An 18,849-nucleotide genomic window follows, 5' to 3' on the forward strand; every position below is an offset into this window, starting at 1 on the left:
ACTAAAGAGAATAGGAATGTCAAAGATGATTGATAGATAAAATACTTGACAATGCACAAGTCAATGCTGACCTGTCCTTTGCTGACTTTCAGTAGACCACACTTCCAAGCGCAGAAAGCCTTTCTGAAAACAGAGCCTGAAATCCCCAGCCACCTTGGGCCTGGGAGCAAGCAGCTCAGTGCCTGGCCCATCGCGGCGTTCAAGCACACACTGTCCCACTGGGTCAAGGCCTGAGCTATCCCCAGGGGGAGGAGCGGAAGGTAATTCAGCACGGATGGTTGAGCACGAGGACAGGGCAAGAGCAACGCAGCTCGGGAGAGTCGCAGGAAAGGACCCAAGTGTTTCTAAGCGCGGAAGAGGAACGGGCTGGAAGCTGACACACCCAACACCAGACAGGTGCTGCAAAGGCCCCACGTAGTGAGTCCGATGTGCCATTGGGACTGTGGGCAGGGCGAGCGGCCAACAAAACAGATGGGGGCAGGTGCCGTCCCGAGCAGCCCCTCGGCTCGGCACGTGGGTGCCCAGGCCCCTCACTGACCTCAGCCTCCTCTTGAAGCGAGGAGGAACAGGGCGAGGCAGCACTCATATACCACAGCACACAAGAACGAGCTGGGTGATGGGGCAGATGGACAGGTATTTTACTGGGGTGGTTTGGAAGAACAGAGTAAATTACAGAACAAACCTTTCTAAAGGGGGGCCCACAGATGTCCTTTGCTGAAGGGCCCAGCAGGAGGTCTGAGCACCCTTCCTGCCTGCAGGCACTCCAGAGGGAGCAGCGCGGGCGCGTTGTCTCCTGCCCTTACTCGCCTCAGTGCAAGGTGAGCACAGGCAGCCCCTGTGTGTGTGTGTGTGTGTGTGTGTGTGTCTGTGTGTGTGTGTGTGTGTGTGTCTGTGTGTCTGTGTGTGTGTCTGTGTGTGTGTGTGGTGTTTGTGTGTGTGTCTTTGTGTGTGTGTGTGGTGTTCGTGTGTGTGTGTGTGTGTCAGAAACACACCCGGCAGCGCGGCCAAACCCTGTCCCTGCACAGGGTGGGTGCCGATGCTGAGCAGGAGCTCGCCACACGAGGTAAGTGGCAGCTGCGGTGCTGAGGCATGCAACATGGCTGCAGAGGATGTGGATGTGGCCCAGGCATTTACCTGAAACTATTAAAAATGTTACTGTGATAAATTACACTGGCAAATTCCTTTGCTTCATACAATGAATCACACTGTAAAGACCTCAGACAGAGAAAGGCATTATAAATAATTGCATTTTAAAGTTCTCTAAAATGACCAAGAACCTTTTTACATACATCTAGTGGTCCTGGTTTAAAAGTTCAGGTCCTCAGGCCAAGCAAGATCCCAGCTTTCCTCAAGATCTCCGTCTCCCACAGCTGTGTGCTCTGACAGAGCTTGTTGCTTGCTGCCCCTATGCATTACCCATACACAAATGACTATGGACAAATGAGTAGCAATAGGTCTGCAAGTCAGATCAAGGGCCTAGCACCAAACCTGAGGGGATGGAGAGAGAAAAAAGAAGGAAAGCTACTTGCTGTGCTGCGCGTGGTGCTGCGACTCTCAGGCAGGCAGCAGAACTTGCTTGGAACTGTTTGAGCAGGTCCTTCAGCAACCAGGAACGATTTTTTACTGAGCTGGGCTGAAACACCTGCCCTCGGTTCAATGTTTGGCAACTTTTCTTCTTGTAAAAGAGTGAAATAAAGAGGAGGTATCTGAAATGAAATATAAGTGGACAAGAGAGACATAAAAAAAAACATATATTTGTGGTTAAACAGTGGAAGAACAATTCCAGTTCACACAGGGTAAAAACATGACCCAAGGAAGCTGCCAGAGGCAGCAGAGTGTGGCTGGACAGGAGCTGCGCCTGGGGAACAAAGCTGCCAGCTCCTCCCTGAGTAGTTCAAGGTTTTATCCTAGGAAATGCTGCATGCCAGGAAAGGTACGCAGCTCACCGTTGGGTACCACTTCTTGCCTTTCATCTTTTTCTACCTCATTTGCAATATGAGCACCCCGCCTCAGCCCCCCTTCTCATCTGGCAAGGCGGCTGTGGTGTGCAGTGGTTTTGGGCAAGGGTATGGGGGCCAAGCCGCAGCACCACTCCCTGCTCGGATGGAAACCCAGAACAATCAGGTCCTTAATGTGCTACAACCCATTTGCCTAGTCACATTTTTGACTTTCCGTAAATAATGTGCTAAATGGAAAAAAGAAGATACCATTTTTCCTTCTTTCCCTCGAGTTACTGATAACAAGACAAGTTCCTTCCCTTACAGTTTGTGCATATAAATGTGATTAATGTAAAAAAAAAAAAAAAAAAAAAAAAAAAAAGTGCCAAAATCTCTTTCTCTCTCTCTCTTTTTTTAAAGCATTGCCCTTTTCAAAACAAGGGGAAATTCAGTATAGTTTCAGTGCCACAGTGATCAAACAGTGTCACATCACTATGGCAATTGCTGCCCAGGCCAGGAATACAGATCAGCTTTAATTGTGCAACGCCTTATTGCTGGTGCATGTCAATCAGAACCTATGAATTGAGAAAAATTTGCTCTGTTCATTCTGTTAAATGATGTATCCAATTAAACCTGTTAGAATTCATGATCTTCAGTCAAGGTTAAATGAAAGTAGTTACTCCTGTCAGCTAGGTGATTAAATGCTGCCTACATCAGGCACATTTATGTGCAAAATTAAAATTTTGGTATAAAGCATGAATCTTTATGCATGCCAGTTAATTATCTTGCGGTTCCTCCATTTATTAAATGCCCACTGCATTTCTTCTTAATCATCAGCTTCCTTTCAAAACTTATTTCATCCTCTACACTATACCAAATTTCAATGTTTAAAATGAAACGCTTTCTCAATGAAAACTTCCTCTTTTCAAAGGTTTGGCTGTTGCTACGTTACTGAAGATGGCCATTAACAGTTTTTTGAGTCATTATGCAGAAGGCCGACTTGTGTTGTTTTGTTCTGCTCCGAGAACACGCGATAGGAGCCCCCAGAGCTGCCGCCAGCCATCCCCTCCTTCACAGAACTCTCTGAGTTTTGCTGCATGTCAGCCAACTTCAGCACACAGCCGGGCAGCAGGAAATCGAGCAGCAGTCACACTCCTCCAGCTGCCTCACGCTGGAATGGAAGGGCGAGGAGACAGCAGGGTGTGGGCACCCACAGGCACTGGGTCCCTGCTCCAGCAGAGCTGGGGCCAGCCCACAGACACCAGAGCCACCATGACGTGGGCTCCAAGGGCTGGCCCCTGCCTGCTGCCAGCCTTCATCTGCATTCCCTTCGGTTTGGCAATGTGATGTGTCCTGTTTGCCCTAGGTAGCTGCCATATTGCAATATCATACTTTAATTAGAAGGAAAATAATGTGTTGCATGCTTAAAATTAAATTAAATTGCATATTTATATTTATAAGACACAGTATTGGCAGGACCTAAATGCTGTATGAATTGAGGAACCAGAATACAGGTGTATTATAGTGATTTCTAGCTGAAACAGTTGCTACAAAAGCATACAAAACAGAGCAGCACCAAATGTTAATTTAATACCCTAAGACAAGGCTCTGTGCTCATACAAGCACAATTTCACATATTCTATGTGAGCATTTATCCCCTTTCATTATGAAAAGGTATTAAGAACCTTTGTTACAAACAAGCAACATAAAAATGTCATACCACTTCATGACTACTAATGAATAATATCATTTAAAACAGACTGGGAAATAAACTAGTATAACACATTCAACTAAACTAGTACTATAAATATGCACAAAGTTGTTATTAAAGATAAATGCACACAGTAATTTTCTACTTGTAGGTTTTACAGGTATAATTTTGAATCACACAATATTTTTTAAAACACATCACAGAGATGGGAGCCAACAGAAAGCCTGACTGGCAGTGATTCCCCATGATCAATATGTGATGTCTCCATCTGTCTTTGAGGGCCCACATAAATTACCCCGTGGCAGCGTGAACCTGCAAGATGGGTGATGCGATTGATGTGTTCAAGGTCACAACAGGCAGTGCCCAACCAGGCGAGGTTTCCCCTGTGGCACTGTGGTAGAGCGGCCGCATTCACAGAGCTGGACAGGGGCCAGCGGGTGCCCCGGGCAGTGTGGCCAGGAGCATGGTGAACCAAGCTCCCCTCAAATCCCCGCTCCTGTGGGGCAGCTCATTTTCTCCCTGTTCTGTGAGTTTTTTAGTGCCTGGGATCAGGTCAGCAGCACGGAGAGGCCATGCGCAGATTGGCCTTGCCCGTGGGCCTCCCTGGGAATCCACAGAGCAGGGAGCAGCAGTGCCTGCTCTCGCCTTTCCCCTGGCAGCAGCCTCCTCTCTGAGCCCTGGGCAGCAGCAAGTGAATGAGCTCTCTTCTCTTGCTCCCATCAGCTGCAGATAACAGAAAAGCAGGTATTATTTTCCTTTTCTGTTCAGCAACTGCAAGCCCAATCTCTCTAGATACCTCGACAAAAGAGGAATAAAAGGCAACCTTCACTGTCAGAGAGAATAATTCCTCCGGGCCTCTTGCAGGAGATGGTGTTGCACCAGGAAGGTAGATGCACAATAAGCCTCTTTGGAGGTTGCTGGGATGTCTACTGCTGAACTGCTTCAACCTGCTTGGACCATCTAGAATTTAGATGGTCCTGCTCTTCTTTCTCCAAGTATTCTCTCACTCTGATCCTTTAAACCCAGGTATCATAAGCTGTGAACACCAGGCCCAATGTACCATAATGTTACCTCATGAAAAGATACCAGCAGGACAATTTATTTCTGCTCAAAAAAAACCAACAATTTCCCCATCTTAAAATTGCGATTGTTAGGCTAGCATCCCATTGAGATGAGAGGAGAAAAGAGCTGCAGCATCAGGTTGTGTCTCAAATTTTAAGGAAGGCGAGCTGCACTGATTTATCCTCAGCACACTGCTTTATATCCGTAAGAGCAAAACATTTCTTTTTAGTGGTGATTAAATTGTGCAGAAACTGACTGACACTGATAAGGCAAACACTGCAGTCTGCTTAAACAGACTGAGAGCTGCACATCAAAGGCTGCTTGGTCACAAGAATGTAAGTGTACACACACAGGTTTATTTGATTTCACAGGCAATTTTATCTTTGATATACATATAAGGCAATATACAAAGATAAAATAAAATTGGCATTGAAATATCTATTTTTAGTAGATAGATTTACAAAGAATTTGTGGTTTAGATTATAGTCATTTTCAGGCAAAACTTAGAAAGTAATTAAACATTTTATCCATTAATTTGTATTTGTTGTTTTGCATTGTGCAGCTGAAACAAAACTAAAAACTATGGAATGGAAGGATTTTTTTTTTTCCCCTGAATATTATAAATGAATAGAACAAGGGTTGTTAATGTTTGTCATTTTCCTTATCTGTACACATGAATATGTTATATGCTCATTTCCATTGCAAATGGAACATCAGAATGATCATTGCAAACTGAAATATACTGTACATTTCATTACTTCATTTCTTTGAAAATACCACTGACAAAAATAATCAATTGCTAGTATTCTTGTACTAAAGCTTTGCAACTCAATGAAAATTGACTGGATTAATGGCATCTGTCCAGAATAAAGCAGGCACCATACTCTGGAGGGTCATTATTATTCATTGCTGGAGAAAAGTCAGCCTATAGAGCCCTGAATCATGACAAGGCAACTGTGCAAGGCACTGCACAACCATGCAGTCGCTCAGTTTCTGGCACGCCTTTCCTCCGCCCTCCTCACGTGTAATGCAACAACATGAGGGCAGAGAGGAGACATGACTCCCTACTACAGCCACGTCTGTGAGCAAACTTTGAAGAGGGAGAAGATCTGTTTGACTTAAAGGATAAGGCCTTCATAAGAACAAACGTGCATGAGCTAGTTGTGAATGTATTCCGATTCACAACTAGGAGGTTTTTATCCGTCTTAGCAGCGAGGTTCTGGAGATGCATTGCTACAGTAGCTGTAGGGCATGAGATGCCTCCCCAGGTTTAGGGAGAAACTTGTTTTGGTTCAGAATTGGATTGTAGGCCTGACTGGCAGCGATTCCCCGTGAACAATATGTGATATCTCCATCTGTCTTTGAGGGTCCACATAAATTACCCCGTGGCAGTGTGAACCTGCTTTCTGTCCACTACTCTGTTTACTGCAAAATGTCTCATTCTCATTTGGCCATAGAGAGTTGAAAAATGTACCAATGAATTAAAAAATATAGCAAGATACAGTTTCTAGTCCAAAATGGATCTTCTGTTATAGAAAATGGAACCAGAGGAAGAAAGAGGCATAAGAGCAAGGATTAGTTCAGAGCTCAGAATGACATTGCATGATACAGTAAAAAATTGCTCTAGATGGAAGGAGGACAGGGACTCTTCAAAACATGATGAAGCTCTGTCAGTCAGAAAACAAAAATAATGTAGAATAACCGCACAGGAATAAAATCATAGGAGATACAACAGGAAGGTAAACTGCATCCTTCTGAACTGAGTGGAACTCACAACCACACACGCTTCGTCTTACTGCTAATGGGACAAAAGGTCATACCCTGAAAACCCTTACTTATGCAAGTAATCCCACTAAAATCAATGGTAACCCATGACTGTAATGACTGCTTCCTTGTCTCCGTTAGGGATTGCAAGGTCAGGTCCATTTTCTGTGCAATATTGGATGAATGGTAGAAAATCAATAACTCTATTGAGACTTCTTCTTTTGGAGTAAAAATAAACCTGGATCATTTTAAGTTCAAATGCTCATTGTTCCCAGGTGTTCTTATAAATTCCTTTTGAAAGCGAAATGGCCAAATCAAAATGGAGTGAAATGCTCACCTTTTTGGTGCATTTTACAGCTTGTTTTTATAACCAACTTTGTAATGCTGTAAAGGGCAAAGGCAACTTCATCGTGTCTTTGTATTTTTTCTCTATCAATTAAAATTGACATAAGCTCAAGTTTGCAGTTTTATAATATTTCTATTTAAGCAATTCCCTATGTTCAAGTGACTCGGGGAGAGGTGGAAGAAAGAGAATTGCAGAGCCTGTTGTTTCAGGAGTATTGCTATATTATGGAAAATGTCCTGGTCTTTTTTTGCAACAGAGAATTCAAAGGAAGGAGTTTCTTTTTTAATGAAAAGATTTTAGTGCAGTTGTAGAAATAAAACTCGTTGTGGAGTATTGCTTTGGTACCATGGAAAAATTTACTCAATCCTGTTCACATTACAGGTTATTATTGTACTTGAGGGACTGTGGAGCACCTTCAACTATCGTTTAGTTTAAAATGCCTAAACCTAGCTTGGTATTTTTGTTCTTAGTTTACTACTAATCTACAATTATAACTACTTGTGATTGTGTACAAATTGACTTTTCATACTGAAATATGCTAAATCTCTGTGTTTAGATGCGTTATACTTCACTCATGGTGGGTGAGAAGGAAATAATGATTAATCCAAGGCATACCAAAAAGTATTCTAAGCTTTTTCTAATAGATCCAAGTTTCTCAGCAGCAATGGTGAGCCCTCGTTGACTTGAATGGAAGTTTAAGACCTATTTAATTATGGTGTAGATGCGAAGTGGTCAGCCTCATGTCTGGCATGAAGAGTAGGCTGTGTCAAACAGTAGTTACAAAAGAGATAAACTCACAGAAAATAATGGCTAATTCCTCTAACCTTGATTATTATCAGAAGAGCTTAGAAATGTAAAGTCTGCCATTTAAGAAAATGAATTAATGAATAGGAATAGGCGTGTTTTCTCTCATAGAGAGTTCTTTAAAATTTTGGAGAAAAATTCTGCTTTCACAGAATGCTAAACCTGAAACACTTGGTTGACCTAGTTCAAATATTTTTTCCCAATACGTTTTCCCAAGTATTACATGAAGTATGAGTCCAGCTTAATGGGAATTTTGGATGAGCAAGAAATAAAACTGCTTTGGTGCCCAGGGTTCATCCGAGGCGGTTGCGTTATTCTTGGGTCCCATACGTAAGTATGGACTTCTAGGATTCCAGCACACCTATATTTATTGGTATTCCGGGGAGCAAATCCAAGGATGTATTCATTTGTCACACCCTTTTACCTAACTCTTCACAGTGTGTTTTCCACCTGCTGTGTGACACATCAGCCATAACTTCTTCCGGTCTTGCACCACTGACTGTAGTTTGACTCTATGACTGCTAGCAGCATTATTCACAAAGCTATGTATAACAATAAACTGTTCTAACACATTTTTAGCTAATAATGTATACTTTTCAGATACACCACACTTGCACTTTTTTCATAGCTGTATTGTTTACACAACAAGTTTAGTAGTACTAACATTCTTAGTAGTATGAAAAATGTAACTGAAAATCCAGGAGAAAAATTGGGACCATTAAAACCTCACACAAGCACAGCACAATACTGCATCAAGTGATCCTCAGTGTCTTCATTGCATCCCTAATTTACTTCATTGTTTGGTTGTTATGTTTTTAATGCAAAAAAAAAACCACTAACCCAGAACAGTGAACAACATGATACAGTCTGTTTTTTAACTAACTGTACTGGATACCGTGTAAGAACAAAAATATTCCAGTTCTTGGAACAGTATAAAAATTAGGCATCAAAACAGGTCAGAGACTTACATATATCTTTTTGATGTGCTCATATGATAGGAGAGCAGATTGATAAAGGACAGAAGAAATGCTAAATATGCACCATGACAAACAGTGAAAAATTAAGTATTATAACTAACATTAATTACACTCTAGTAAGATGAATAGGCTGCTCATCATTAATGAGAATGTACACCTTTGTCTAAGTTTCACATCTACCTGTGATAAATGTGCTAATGGTGATAAAATACATCATAGTAACATTTGAATTAACAGCACGCTAATAGATTGACATACAAGTATGAATAAAGCATTTAATCATAAACACTGTACCACACCCAACGGCAAATTTTCTTTTATGCTTTTATCAAGCAAAATGGATAAACATTACAATCTTGTTTTAGTTTATGCTGAGATAATCTAACAGTATGACCCACACTAACCCAATATTTGCAGTCCAGATTTTTAGATACTTACAGAGAGTTTTGGGAGACATTCAGTCGGTTTAGCTGAACTGTAAGGGGAACTTCTGAATAGAAAGGGTGGGGCTGGATCTCAGTACAAACTACCCACTGACTCTTGTCCATGAGTAAGGGATGGAATATTCAAGCAATCTTCATGACAGACCAACTTCAACACCTATTAGAAGACTGGCTTTAATTTATTCTTAATGACAAATCAAAGCAAGGCCGCAAGTCTTCAGTGCTTATCTGTATCATTGGGAGCCTTTCTCTCCTGTGTTCCCAATGCCTCTTTCCCAGCAGAAAGGCAAAGGGGTGACCGAACCAGGCATGGAGAGCAAATGGCCAACACTGCCTCCTGTGCCTGCAGAGCACAGAGCCAAGGAGCTGCAGGCTCCTCATTTAGAGGAGCTGGCACAGGCAGCTGCTGGGCCATGCCCTGTGCCTCCACAGCAGCCTTACAGGGAAGGTCCAGGTGGTGGCTAAGGTCAGTCCTCTCCTAAGGGACATTTCCCTGTTCACCATTGCCCTGCCGAATGCCCCACAGCTCCTGAGACACCTGGACCTGGAAGGTACTTCTGTCTATCTGAGAAGGCCACCTTGGAATAGGGCTACAGGATCTCAGCTGGCACACAGATTTCTGGGGGTCTGCCTTTGCAAGGCACTAAGTAGTTTCTGACCCATACCACAACTTCAGCTGTAAGGGAGAAGGAGAGAGATCCTGATGGTGGGGTGGGAATAAGACTTGGGTCTTGCTTACTGAAGTTCTAATACTCAAATAAAGGGAAGAAAATGAGTCTCTGTTAGAGAAAGAGAGAGGGACATCAATATTGGCACCTCCTGCAAGAATCCACTTGCGCCCCCCAAACATGACCAGTAGCAACTGTGCATATTTTCCAGAGTTCATCATTCTTACCACCCACTAGAGAAGTCACAAGCACCCGCTGTTGCTCTTCCAGATCATTTCCAAGCAGTGTTTTTAAGTGCTTGTGCCCTGGTACAGGGTCTCAGATGAGGGACAGTAGAAGCTGCCAGCTGAGGTGATGGAAGAGGCAGGTGGAAGTGAAGATTTGTTAAACTGCTCCAGCTGGACTCCCAAGACAACATCTCACCATTCTCTGCTGGTAGAGGAGACTTTGGTCCTTCAGCTGACAAGTGATTTATGGTGGGCACCAAGCCAGAGTGTACAGGCAGTAACTGGCACAAGCTTTCCTCCTTGTCCAGGCCTGAAGCTCAAAGATTGTCTGGGAAAGAAGAGGGATGGATTTTCCTGCCCAGCTCCTTCTCTTATGTGCTGGTCCCAAAGTCTCCACTTTCATGAAGAGCTCGGCAGGCAGTGGTGAGAAAGCAGAAGGAACAAGGCAACTGTGAGCCCAGTAGTAGGAAGCAGGGCCCTGGTACATGGAGTACTAACAAAAGGTATGAGGACCTGCTGTAATTCACAGTGCAAACATTGTGAATTAGTTAAACATTGCCAAGGAGAAATTGCTTTAGCCAAATAGTCTCCTGAAGACTATTCAGACAGTGCAAGATCATCAGGGTATTTTTAATGCAATTAAACAGATGGCTTAAAATATTTTATTTAGGACTCACCTAAACTGCACAGTAGATGATGCTGTGCCTGTGCAGTACCTGTTACAGAATCCTGAGAGACATTATACAAGTTAGGTACACTACTCAAGCACAATTTGTTCACTTGTCTGAACCACAAAAAGATTCTGCAGATGGTCAGCAGCCATACAGAGAAAAGCAGAGTACCAGGCCTACTGCCATCCTTGTAAACCACACTGTGCCAAGATGACCCATGCTGGATTTGCACAAGAGGAGGCTACAGTAACATCTGAAAGGAAAAGAAGTCCCCATATGCAGAACAAGGCAAGCACACATGGCCAAAACATTCCAGCTCTCCTATTCTGTCTATACTGACAGGTCTCTCCAGAAAATCTAAATGATTTCCTACTAAAATGAATGTAGGGATTTCAGACTGTTTATACATTTTATACCATTCCACACCAGCACAAGCAAGCAAGTCAGCATTGCAATACAGTGTGACTGCACTGGTAGCCACCATACTCACATTGAAAACACATATTTTATTCTTTCTTTATTACACTAAGTGGTACATTACCTTAGTGCTGTTTTCCTTTGCATTCCAGTTGGCAACTTATTGATTAGGGGAACACTTCTGAGCTTCATCCTCCCATGCAATAATCTTTATAATTTCACATTTCTAAATGCTGAAAGTGCACTAATGCAAGTGGGAAGAATTTCCTCTGCTATTTCACATACTTAAGAAGATGTTATCGATTCATATGCTCTGCTCTGAAAGTGCTTTGCAAAGGCTGTAAGTATTATTATTTTCATTTTAGCAAGAAGGAAAATGGCACACAGATTGTGCAAGGTCACCCTGCAGATCAGTGAGAGAACCAGGATTAACATCAGCCCTTCTGGGTCCCTGTGCAGACACCATTCTGCTGAGCTATTTTTGGAAGGTCAGAACCCTCCAAATGAAGCACAGACCTAATACACAACCCAGTCTCACAGTATAAGAATAATTTGTGACATCTGTTGCGTTTTTTCTTTGGTACCTTTTAATGGCTATAAGCTTAAAGTGAGTTCTTTGCATTAACAAAAGAAGAGCTGAAAGAAGAAAAAAAAAAATAAATCTAAAGCTGAAGAAATTTATACCAGTTTAACTCCTACCTGCTGCACTCTAATGATGTTAATAACCCAAGCACTGTGTCCAGCAGCAGGTGAAATTTTGCTCGCACAAACTTTGAACTGAACTCTGGGTCACTGAGATAATTTTACAGTTTTAACAATAATGTATTCCTTATCAAAACTAATATGCTTTTGGAGAAATTCATCTACCTACAGAAAAAAAAAAAAAAAAAATTATTAGATTTACTAATCATATAATCAAGTTTGAAGCTTGTAGACATTTGAATATGCGCCAAAAAAAAAATACCAGCCTGTGAAGTTGTGGCTCAGTGTGGAAAAGCATTTTCTCTTCTGTATTCAATATTTGGAGAAGGCAAGATGACAGTATTATGTTCACACTACAGCTACAAAGGGAAGCAAAATAGAATTTAATGACAAACGTAAGAGGACTATTCAAGGGCACTTAGCAGAAATTCTTATTCACAAAATACCAGCAGTGGTAAAAGATGGTTCAAATCCACTTCCATTAACCATTCAAAACATTAACTGACATAGTTCTTCTGTCACTTATCTGTTCTTCTTTCCAAACTTTCCCTTCACTGAAGTTCCTTGTGACCTGAAAATACAGGTCTTTACCAATAAACTGCCTCCCACTACTTTTTCCATATCTTCCTCATACAGTAGTATACTGTATGACTGTATACTGTAGTAGTATACTGTATGATATTCCCTAAGTACAGTACACAGAAGTTTAACTGCTGAAACTTAAATATGCATTAATATGAAGAAAATGAAATAAAAGAACTCACATAGAAAGCAAAACACAGTTTTGTGTATTTCATGATTTGTAATATTTGTTAAAAGAAAAAGAATTACAAAATTTAAAGAACTACCTGAGGGTATATTACAGTTTTACCTCATTAAAACTGCCAATATATATCATGTAATACTCAATTCTGGCCTTTATTTTGCATGATCAACTCTCACTAACATCAGCATGTTCCGATGGACTGCAGGATACTATTTTCCCATGGCTCCTATTGCTCTTTTCAAATGGATAATGCTGCTTTTTTAAGCCCACAGTGCTGGGTATCTTTAGTATTAGGCATGACCTTCTTATGCAGGCTTGTTCTCTGATCTCAACAAGTCTTCTGGGTAATCTAGCAATTTGCTAGCTACAGCCTCATAAAGAAAAATAACACAAAGCTTTCATTGTACATGCAAACTATGCAAATATTGTACATCTCAATAATGTGTTTTGCAATCATAGTTTTAAATGTCTGTGATCCTGGGGATATTCTAGCTCTTCCAGGATATGGGAAGCATTTCATCTCTGGAGATGAACATTATTTAATTGGGCTAATGACTGATTTACTAACAGGAACTCCACTTGAAACATGCAATAATTTATTTCTTTTATTCACCAGGGACTGTTGTTTTTCTGGAACAGATCAGTAAGAAACCAAAGTAACAAAATAGTTCAGATTCATTACTTTGCAGAAATGTAACTTTTAAATGTTTAATCTAAATGGGGCATTAACTCCAGTAGGTCAATCATTAATTTAACTAACAACTTGATATTTCTTATTTTATTATCTGATCAATGGATCAAAGTGTGTCTTCCAAGTACTGTTGTGACTAATCCCCGTGATAGAACTGAGTACAAAACTATTAATCATTAATAACCCAGGATAAACTAAAACTCCACATATGCGGTAGTCAAGATACGATATTCATACAGGGTTTCCTGGCATGCCTTGGCTTCACACATGGGAATCCTGCAGAAAGATGTTTTCAGCATGTAAGACCAAGAGCTGAAAAGCTCACACCCCTTTAAGACTTTCACCAGTTTTGTTACAGAACAGTCAGATAAGAAGGCCAGTTATTTCACCTTTAAGTTCAGAATGATGTTACTTTGTATGGCCATGAATAAATTTCCAGTCTGGAGAGGCTGAAACCTAAATTTGGGTTCCCCCAAGCCTAAGTCTCAATTTTAAACCAGTAAGGACCAGTATCACAAAACTTATTTTCCACTGAATCAAGGGGGATAGAGCAATCTGCAAAGTGTGTAGTATCAGTATATTCTTCACCTCAGAATTGTCAATCATATTTTTGTAACTGCTCTGTCCTTCACAAGTTCCCAAAGTAAAGAGGCACAGCTGTCATGTTTGCTTCTTAAGTCAGCACTAAATTCTGTAGTATAGTGTAACAGGAAGGTGTTTGTTTGTTTGTTTTTCCCCTGACATGTATTTTGAACTCTCTTTATTTAGACTTTTCAGCCATTTATCTTTAGATAACCTGGGCTAGGCAGTGCATAACTGGAGAAGAGAGTGGAGACTGGAGGCTGGAACACAGCCTTGACATTGTAAGTCTGCTATACTATGACTGCAGTGTTGCTGCTGAGGACTGTCACAACACTACTCACTGTTCCTTTACCCACCTGAAGGCATCCAGTGCATCATCTAGTCTTGTTCTCAGCCTAACCAGTCTGCAGGGGTTGTGCAGTTACACCACTGCTGGCAATTAGAAAATAAATGCACAGTATTTTTCCTCCCAGGAAAACTTCTGGAAACATTTGCACTTTCCCCTTCAGGGATGTGGGGCATAAAGAACATCATTTATCTTCCAGGAAATTTAGTGCCCGTATGTTAAAGATCCAATTAGCATTAATTGAAAAAGAACCCCTTTTCTCTCCACAATTAGCAGTTATTGACATACATATATAAACTGTAAGGCTTTGGGGCCTTACTCTAATTTGTATCTCATCAGAGCTACTACAGACTGACTGAGGAGTGGGACCTGATACAGAGTAGGTAGGATTCCACCTACCCATGCCATCCAATTGGACCTCAGAGCTTTAAGAGCTGCAAAGGATGCAATGCTGAAACTAAACTTTTTGTGCCTGACACTATCAGCTACATGAAATTCATCAACATGATAAGTGTTCCCCTCATGCAGTATCAATAGCCATCTTTCTTACATGGTATGAAATTAATCCTTCCCTTGAAGCAACTTCCTCTTGGTCACTATATCTTATTTCTTGGTGACAAATGGACTGAATGTGCCACAGAGGAATCCAGCATGAAGGAGATAAGGCAATGTAAACAGGCATGCTGCACACCTCCCACTACCTACCTCTTTGGGATGTCAGCACTGCTGTCACCCGCTGCTCAGCAGAATGCTGAAAGTTAATATTTCCCAAGCCTCAAGCAGAGCAAACAGGAGCTTTTTTTTTTTCCCCTTTCACACATGGACATTATTTGTGAATTGTAGCCTCCAAGGCACAGCAAGAACAGTGTACATGCTGGCTAGGTGTTAGTGCTTCCTCCTATGACTGCCTGCCTGGGGTTGTCTGACGTTGTCCAGTTGGAACAAGTCTGATAATGACAGCCCTCAAGAGCTGCCACAGAATTGCATTAATAGTATATATCAGACTGAAATTTCTCAGGCTTCTTAGAAGAAAGATTTTCTATGGCACTCATCTGGGGAATCTTAGTTCTTGTCATACATCTTGCAGTCTTTATGTTTCCTAAAAACTTACTGACATTTAAGAAGCATATTCTTTGGCAATGTTTAAATATGTCACATTTTGCAGAAATAAAGTGGCAAAGGGGATTGCAATTAGCTTGAGAACATTTTTGGAATTTTACAAGCTCCTGCCATTTCTGTGATCTTTGGTATTTTCTTGAAATATCACAAGAAAACCTATGCCTAGCAATAAAATCTCATTTATTTGGACTGTTCAAATAAATCAGATTTCTTAAATGTGCTCACACCAATTTTTCAATTACCTTCTCCAGGTACATCTTTGCAGTTTTGCAGCCTCAGTCCTCTGGACTTTTCTCCCTGGCCCCACAAGGCCCCATCCTGCTGTGTCACATTGGTTACAACACGAGTAGATTCAGGGCAGTTCTCAATTCTGTCAGGTTTCCCTGAAGCCTGACAAGACTACAAAGCTCAGTTGTAAAAAGTATAGATCCAGAACTCACAACCTGTGGAAAAAAAATCAAATTAAGAGCAGAGTCACTTTAGACAAGGTCATGTTCAGACTCTTGTTCCTGTTCTTGTTCCTGCAATTTCTGCCTGACTAGCAACACCCTGGAAAGTTTCACACCTGCATTTTCACACCTACTGTGGTCATGCTGCATGGAAAACAATGACTGGAAGCAAATGTATTTACAGCCCAGTAAAACCAACCTATTCACAACCTAGTCCAGCTCAGGAAACCCCTCAACTTCAAATTCAATTGCACAGGTGCAAATGACAGCCTATTTAACACTTGATTTAAATTTCAAGGTTTTACAAATTAAATAAGCTTATTATATATTCCATACTTCTACCTCTGAAGGATACCACTCCTACAGGAAAGCTACAAGATTCGCGAGTAGTCTATGTGGTTAAATAAAAACATAATTTTGACATCCTAAAATTTAAGTGTTATCACTTTAGAAAAAATTGAGGCATACAAAGTGTCAGTCACAAATAGGATGAATTTGTATATTTGCAAATGAACAGGTTATTTGTTAATTCAATAAGGCAAGTATGTGAAATCTGTAACATACTGCATTCTCTAATATTTTGCATCTCTTATTTCCATTAACACTCAATGAATACACAATCTGAAAGCACAGAGAAGTGCTATGAAGATGGCTGTCACCAGCATCAGTAATTCTAACAAACGTCTGGCATTTCAATCAAAAGGAATGCATGCGCTGGATAGAATGAAGCAGAATTGGTTCCCAACCAGACACTCTGCCAAATCACTTGAATTTATGCCCAGTGGAAATTGTGCAATAGCTGGAAGTTTGGATGCACATCCTTCATTGTGAGTATGGTCATACTAAAAAGGGTGAATTAAATCAACGCAAAGCTGCTTTCAGTTGGATGTGGAGGCTAACAGAAATGTGCTCTAGCTCAAAGCAGAGGACCAGACAGCGACACTTGTTACTAAACACTGGCTGGCAAACATGACACAAAGACAAGACCCGAGGCAGCAGTCTCCATGTTGATGGGGTCTTTATCGCTGATGGAGGAAGTCAAGAAGCTACCCTAGATTATTTTCTAGATTCCTCATCTTGGCAGCAAAGGCAAACCTGCGGGGAGATGGGTGGAACCTCAAGGCAGAGAAGCCATATGCTCTACTCTGTGCTTTACCTTTAATGCAAAGAGAGATGACATTGCTGGGGTCTTTGGACAGACAGTTACAACAGTATGGGTGGAGAATCTTCAGTAAATCAGTCTAAAGAAATAGGTTTGACTATGCAACATTTGCTGTACGTTGCTTACCAGGCGCTTTATGGGGGGTACAAAGCCAAGGCCCTCCCCCCTGACCTCATGCCTCTAATTCAAACATACAGTTGCCACTATACCTGTTTCTAACAGCTATGGATAAGAGATTATCTTGTTCTGAAATGTAGCCTTAAAAATACGCATGGATCTATTAGCATTCAAACAGTAGAAAAACATTAAATGTGCCCACTCCAAATATTGTCTAAACTTTGTGGCCAGGCCAGCTTTGAATTTAGAGCTACTCACTTTTACAGCTGCCCCCAGCAGCCATCACCTTACAGACTGAGAACAGCTGGGGAACAGGGATTGAGAATGAAAGCACTGGTCCCTTGAGTACCCTCTGGGTGGATACCAGTTTGAGCTACATCAGTATGAATGAATAAATTACCACATATACATACACGTATTTGTGTATATGTATATTTAGGTGTACACATATTACCATCATAAAAGACATCAGCTCAGTTTCACTTCATGTGGATGTTAATAAATATATGTATATTCTGTTCATCATCATCTACAGTGGCATTTCCTTTACCAAGCTTTTATGTGCACTGTCCTGTTTTGTCAATCTGTACCTTGGTGTCTTTGTTTCTCTGATGAAGTTCTCTCTCTCAAACAGCAAGCTTAGACCTCAGATCTTCCACCTAAATTATTACAGAAGAGAATTGGTAATTAAGTTTTAACAAGATTTAAATGATATTAAAAACAGTTAAAAGGAGACACTGCCTTGGGCTTTGTTATAAATTTGTATAATTATTTTTAGTTCTCTGGAGGATGCATAATTATGTTTCTGTATTTATAAAAATACAGCCCTGGAGGCACACCAAAACGAATTTTATAGTCCACTGATTTGCATATTAATGTTAGTCTTGTAGTGTCAAATGTACTTTTTAGCAAATAAACGTCCATGTCAATTTTCAAAATGTCCGAAGAATTTTATAGTGTTCTTGATCTGGATTATTTAATTTTTAAAAAATATATGGTCTAAAGATAAGTAAGAAAAACAGCACAGGGATAAACATAGTTTAAAACCTCAGGAAAGAGGTGAATCAGATGAACTAAACAAAACCTTAAGTTTTTTTTTTTTTTTTTTTTTTTAACAGTTTTTGGTCTGCTAAGGAAAAGCTTATGGTCTGATGCAAAGCTCTTTGAAGACAGTTTGGCTGAAGATTTTTAACAATTCAGTTCTGTACATTTGCCTCCCTACAAAAAAGTATCACTGTGAAAAATCCTTCTTTTGACCAAGTGTCCTTGGATACTTTTCAGAATGAGAGTAAAACTCAGGGATAAAAGACATTAGTTGATACAGCCCAAAATGATAATCAAAGGCTGGAGCTGTATTAGCCAAAGTTTGCATCACCAGTAGCAAAGACTTCAGTTTAACAGTGGAAGATCATGGACACAGAGCCATCTCATGGACATACAGCCATCTCTTCTGGGTTCCTGCATACAGGAAATAGTCATTATGTAAAGACTTGTTGCTCCCATTTATTTATCTATCCTGTAAAATCCTAATAGATGCACAATTTTTTTTATTCCTTATTTGACTTGCAGTTTGTTATTTTTTAAAGGCATTTTCAAAGCCAGAAGCCCTACTCTTATAGTGCTAAGGTACACACTTTTTGTACTTGTTTAGACAATTGCATAATAACAACAACAAAGATATCAAACTAATTTAGGATTCAATCTGGTTATATATGTATATGGAGAGGAAACTCTTACTAGCACTCAGTCAAAAGACAATGAATCAATGGGAGATTTCTTTGCGCATGGATGGAAAAATTACAGTCACAGTTAACAGTATTCCATTTTGTTATCATGATAAATCCATTGGCCTTGCAGTTTATCTCCATATGGAGCTAATGTATTGTCA

The 18,849-nt window shown here is 40.7% G+C and overlaps 1 long non-coding RNA gene across 1 annotated transcript; it reads right to left on the reverse strand.

Annotated features, from left to right (window-relative positions):
• Positions 1–932: 932 nt before the first annotated feature.
• Positions 933–17,637, reverse strand: LOC137858255 (uncharacterized). Its single transcript, XR_011097605.1, has 4 exons — positions 17,552–17,637; positions 15,476–15,676; positions 11,992–12,088; positions 933–11,890 (listed from the first exon to the last, which is right to left on the reverse strand). It is a non-coding gene; the product is annotated as an uncharacterized lncRNA (long non-coding RNA).
• Positions 17,638–18,849: the final 1,212 nt, after the last annotated feature.

This window comes from Anas acuta, chromosome 6, assembly GCF_963932015.1.
Source record: "Anas acuta chromosome 6, bAnaAcu1.1, whole genome shotgun sequence".
NCBI classification, from domain to species: domain Eukaryota; kingdom Metazoa; phylum Chordata; class Aves; order Anseriformes; family Anatidae; genus Anas; species Anas acuta.